Below are 5,948 nucleotides of genomic sequence, written 5' to 3' on the forward strand. Positions count from 1 at the left end.
TGGCCTCAGAGGGGAAAAGCCCCAAGGCCTATCCACTTTGCAGCACTGTTTCTCACCTGATCCCTTCATAACCTAGCCCCCTCCAACCTTTCCAGTATTCTTGCACTTGTAATGGCAACCACACTGGCACACCCAGGATGGCCGCTAGTGCAGGTTCTTTTATCTGCTTTACCAGGAAAGACAGCTGTTTCAGGAGTCAACAATCTTCTTTAATTAAACAGAAAAAGTACAGAAAAGAAAAATAAAGACCAGCAGAGCGCATTTAGGGTTACTAAATTTAGACTCTACTGCCTGAATCAAAGCTTTACATCCACCACTGAATAGAGAGATCTTTTACCTCTGAGGAGTTGGGGAGCTCTGAACATACGGCCACTCAGAGTCTCAACCAGGGAATCATAATATCTTTCTCATAAGCAAGCCCCCAAAGTAAAAGCTCACCTCTCAGAATATATACTCTTTTAGCTAATAGGCTCACTGCCTAATTAGAAATTAACAAAAGGTATATAAGCCTTCCTACAAGCAAGCAAGCTTCCCTTAATGGGTTCCACATGAGGCCTATTGATGGGCAGGGAAGATCTTATTCCCCATTAACCTTACAGCGCTTTACTCCCCAGCACATACTCTTCGATCCAGTGGTACTGTCCTTCCGGCTGTTCCAAGAACAAGACGCTCCATCTCTTATCTCCAGATACTCTCTCTGGCTCTTTCCTATCCCTGAGATGCCCTTCCTCCTCTGTTCTGACTACTGACCTCTCTGTCTTCCTGTAAAACTCAATTAAAATCACGGCTTTTACTGGAAGCCTTCCCCAGCCCCTCTAAATTCCAGTGCTTTCCCTTTCTTAATATTTTCTATCTATCCTGTATGTAACTTTCTTTATATATATTTGTTTTCATATTGTCTCCCCCATTAGACTGTTAGCTCTTTGAGGGCAGGGACTGTGTTTTGCCTCTTTTTGTATCCCCAGAGTTTAGCACAGTGCCTTGCACAGGGTAGAGAGTTAATAAATTTTTATTGCTTGATTGAATAATGTCACTAAAAAAGTCCAAATAAGAGAGGTCAGCCGAAGAACTCAGTGGGACATTATCCACAGCTTGGTGCTGTGGTGCGTACGAGCTCTGGTCTTGGAGTCAGAAAGATCTGAGTTCAAATCCCACATCTAATACCTGCTAACTATGTGACCCTGGCCAAGTCACTTAACCTGTCTCAACCTCAGTTTCCTCACCTACAAAATGAGGATTATAATAGCACCCAGCTCACAGGGCTCTTTAGAGGATTAAATGAAATAACCTAATACAGTGCTTTACAGAGCTTAAGGCACTATAGAAATGCTATTATTATGGAGTGCATATTACCCAAACCTCTGGAAACTCAATTAGTAGGAAGAGGCTAGAGAAGCTTGCTTTCTCCCTTTGAATCACCGCCCCTCCCCTCCCCCATTTCAGAAGGGTGTTTCTATGAGCACTAACTTGCTGGGATAAACAAAGGAGATGTTAAGGAAACACAGGAGATTTTTTTAATGACATAAAAAAAGTTTGTCAATCCTTCTCTGTTTGGGGATAAAGAGGTATATCAGAACATGGTTACGCAGGGCAAAAGACATCTGGAGACTGAACTCTGAATAGACATGAATGAATAGTAGGGATGGAAACCAGAGTCACTACTCCTGCAAAGGAAAGGAAAGAATCTTAATGACCCAGGAATTGAATTCCTGTTAAAATCAGAGGTTAAGATGCTAACATCACATGAGAAAAGCAGACTTAAAAGTGATGCAGCCATTCTTCCTGTGAAATGAGGTGCCATTTCACATATGTAATTTCACATCCAAATGTGACTGTAAGAGTGTAGATTTAGAGCTAAAAGGAATCTTAGGGCCGTCTAGTCGGGCCTTCTCACTGTATAGGTGAGGAAATTGAGTCCTGGAGAAATTGAGTGATTTACCCAAGGTCACACAAGTGGCAGGTAGGAAAGTCAGGATTCAAACCCAGGTCTTCTGCGTCCTCACCAACCGTTCTTTCTACAGCACCACGCCATTAGGTAGAATTCTAAAGCTAGTGAAATGAAGGTGAATGCTACAGTGAAAAAGAAAATTGAATTTGGAATCAAAGACATTGATTTTTAAATCCTGATTCTACTGCTTACTATCGCATTCCTGTCCTCAGTTTCATCACCCCTAAGATGAGATTGGGCTGAATGAATGCTAAGGTGCCTCCAAATGTGACGTGTGTGAGAAAGCTCAGGTTAACGATAATGGGAGAATGAGACGGGTCTTTGGAGACTCCTCCAACCTCTTACTCTCATTTTTTGTTAGGTTTTGATGTCTGAATTAATGAAGCCTCAAAGTCAGGAAGGTACCTCATAATTAAAGTAAGCACTAAGCAAATCCCTTTATTGTTGTAGTAGCATTTATGTAGTACTATAAGGCTTACAAAATGCTTTATAAATGTTATTTTATGTTAGCTTTGCAACAATCCTAGGAGATAAATGCTATTGTGAGCCCCCTTTAGAAACTGAAGCAGACAGAAATGAAGTTACTCAACCAGGGTCTTACACCCAAGAAGTGCCCAAGGCCAGATTTGAACTCGGTTTTTCCTGACTCCAGGCCCAGTACATTATCTGCCGTACCACCTACCTCTTATGGAAACCACTGTCATGGAATAATAGATTCAGAGTTAGAGGAGACTTGGGAGCTCATTAGTTCCAAGTACCTCATTTCAAGGATAAGAAACCTGAAGCCCAGGGATGTAAAATGCTTCACTGAAGGTCATACAAGTAGCAAAGTCAGAATTCCAGTTCACATCTTCTTGTTCCCATTCTGGTGTTCTTCCTTCTACACACACAACCCATGATCGTCATCCCCATGGCAAACACACATAACCATCTTCACTTACCACATACTAAATCCAAGACTCGAGCTCAATTCCAACAAGAAATCTGGTTACCTTCCTCTTTCCTTCTTGAGATCTATCCCTTCTTTCTTTCCATATCCACCCCCCACCCCAACCCACTACTGCCTCCATTGCCTTTGGAGGAGCTTTGGTAGGATATTGGGCTTCAGCATTATTTCAGAATGATGAAAAAAGGCACAGGATTTTCCCACAATTAGATCATTTGTCTTGCTAGCCAGTTTATCATCCTGGAAAAAGGAGGGAAAGGAACTCTCCACTAGGAAGATCTTCGGTGGATCAAAGAGCTTGCCATCAACCCACTGAGGGACTAGGTCATCAACGCTTTCTTCTTTGAGGGAGAAAACCAGGTAAACTGCTGTGGTTTCATCAGAACTCTAGCTCACTTCCATCCTATGGAAGAAAATAAAAAAACAAAGATATGGATGGACAAAACCACTCAACAACCAGAGAAGTGACTACACTTGGCTTCTCCATTATGTAAGGTAGATAGAGATAACAAAATTTTTCCACATGAATGACTATAGGTACTATGCCAAATGGTTGGAGTGAATACTTCAGAGGAGCAGCTAGGTAGCATTGTCAACAGAACAAGAGTCCAAGAAGCCAACCGAGATGGGGATAGTGCTATATCATTTAGAGAGTTCATCGGGGTTTAAAATAAGGGAACGTAGAGCAAAACAATGAGAATTCAATTTCCACATTAATACACTGGGACCAAATTTTCCCTTACTGCTCTTTAAGAAGTAGAAGTTCATCTATAGTCGTATGAAAAAATTCTCTAAATCACCATGGATCAGAGAAATGGAAATTAAAACAACTCTGAGGTACCACCTCACACCTGTCAAATTGGCTAATATGACAAAAAAGGAAAATGTTGGATGTTGGAGGGGATGTGGGACTGATCCAACCATTCTGGAGAATAATTTGGAACTGTGCCCAAAGGGGTTATGAAACTGTGCATACCCTTTAACCCAGTCATACCACTGCTAGATCTATATCCCAAAGATAGCTCAAAAAATGGAAAAGGACCCACAAGCACAGAAATATTTATAGCAGCTCTTTTTGTGGTGTCTAAGAATTGGAAATCAAAGGGATGTCCATCAGTTGGGGAATGGCTAACTAAGCTGTAATGTATGATTGTAATGGAATAGCACTGCGCTCTAAGAAATGACAAGCAGGATGATTTCAGAAAAACCCGAAAAGAGTTACATGAACTGATGCAGAGTTAAGTGAACAGAACCAGGAGAACATTGTACACAGTAACAGCAATTTGTTCAGTGAAGAATTGTGAATGACTTAGCTATTCTCAGCAATACAATGATCCAAGACAATTCCAAAGGATGAATGATGAAGCACACTATCTGCCTACAGAGAAAGAACTGATATTGATTGAATACAGACTAATGCATGCTATTTTTCACTTTCTTTTTTTTCTTTTATTTATTTATTTATTCTTGTACAAAATGACTAATATGGAAATGTTTTACGTAAATGGACATATAGAACCTGTATCTGATTGCTTATAGTCTCAGGAAGTGGGGAAGGAAGGAAGGGAGGGAGGGATAGAATTTAGAACACAAAACTTTAAATAAAAAAGTAGAAGCTCAGCGCCTTCTCTTTCAAAGCAACATTGCTGTTTCATGGCAAACTCTGAGAGGTTCTGTCAGCCCCAGCCTGTCTTTGTTGTTAGAAACAGGGATCTAAAGAATAGTAGGCTTAGCCTCTCCTCTTCTTTTCGGTTTGCCAACCACTATTCTCCATTTATCAATATTGCTTTTCTCTGCCATGTTGCTGTCAGCTATATATTTATCAATCTAAGGAAGTAAAGGAGGGAACCACATCTGAAGAGCCAGCAAACCTCCTTCACTGGATGGAGACTGTGACCATATTTCTTGTGGTCAAGCTTTAGCGTGCAGATTCCTTTTTTCCTAATGTCACTACCCACACATAGATGACTACACAGCCAATCTTCCAGTCTCCCTGTTGCTTTTATTGAGCCTCCCACCTTCTTCTGCTCTTTCTTCTCCCAAGCTAGGCCTATTACACTTTCACATCTCTGATGTGTTGGAGTTTATAAAATCAGGGAGGGGATTTGTTTTTAACCACTTTTCTCTTTTAACTGAGACCCAAAGATGTCGCCTCCCCAAGAACATTTGTGGTTCAGTCATTTCATCATGTCTAACTCTTACTCTCCATGGGGTGGTTTGTCATTTCCTTCTCTAGTGGAGTAAGGCAAATAAAGGTTAAATGTCACCCAGCTAGTAAGGATTGAGGTCAAATTTGAACTCAGATCCTTCTGACTCCAGGCCCAGCACTCTATCCACTGAGCCCATCTTTCTGGTCCTCCTAGGAACATTTGGGTAACCAAAACTCTTTCTGAAAGAATGTTGGCAGAAGAATGCAGCAAGGTACGGTAGAAAGATCCTTGGCTTTGAGGTCAGAGGACCTGGTTTCACATCCCACCTTGGATGCTTATGATCTGTGTGGCTTTGGGCAAAGCACTTAATCTCCCAAGGCTTCACTTTCTGCATCTGTAAAAATGTAGAGGTTGGACTAAATGACCCCTGAGTTCCCTTTTGGCTCTACGCATATAGTGGTATGTTCTTTGGGCTCTTGGCATGGTAGTTGAAGAGCTGCTTACTGCAGATTTCATTCCTGAAAGGTTGTGGGTAGGGTGAGAAGTCAAGGAAGAGATATATCCAACTCAACAACTCACCCCTCTTCCACACTCCCCTATTTCTGGCCAAAGTTCCTTTAGTCTCCCAATTTTGTCATCCTCAACTCCCTGCTGTCTCTTCTTCTTCTTCTTCTTCTTCTTCTTCTTCTTCTTCTTCTTCTTCTTCGGGAAGAAGGCAGGGCAATTGCGGTTAAGTGACTTGCCCAAGGTCACACAGCTAGTTAAGTGTGTCAAGTGTCTGAGGCCGGATTGGAATTCAGGTCCTCCTGACTCACCAGCGCTGGTGCTCTACTCACTGCGCCACCTAGCTGCCCCTCCTGCCATCTCTTGCTTCACATATTGAATCAGTTGCCAAATTTTGCCA

General features: G+C 41.8%; 1 pseudogene; it reads left to right on the plus strand.

Moving 5' to 3' along the window:
- Positions 1–3,068: 3,068 nt before the first annotated feature.
- LOC118837357 lies at positions 3,069–3,563 on the plus strand (annotated as a pseudogene).
- The last annotated feature ends 2,385 nt before the right edge of the window (positions 3,564–5,948 follow it).

This window comes from Trichosurus vulpecula, chromosome 2, assembly GCF_011100635.1.
Source record: "Trichosurus vulpecula isolate mTriVul1 chromosome 2, mTriVul1.pri, whole genome shotgun sequence".
NCBI classification, from domain to species: Eukaryota; Metazoa; Chordata; class Mammalia; order Diprotodontia; family Phalangeridae; genus Trichosurus; species Trichosurus vulpecula.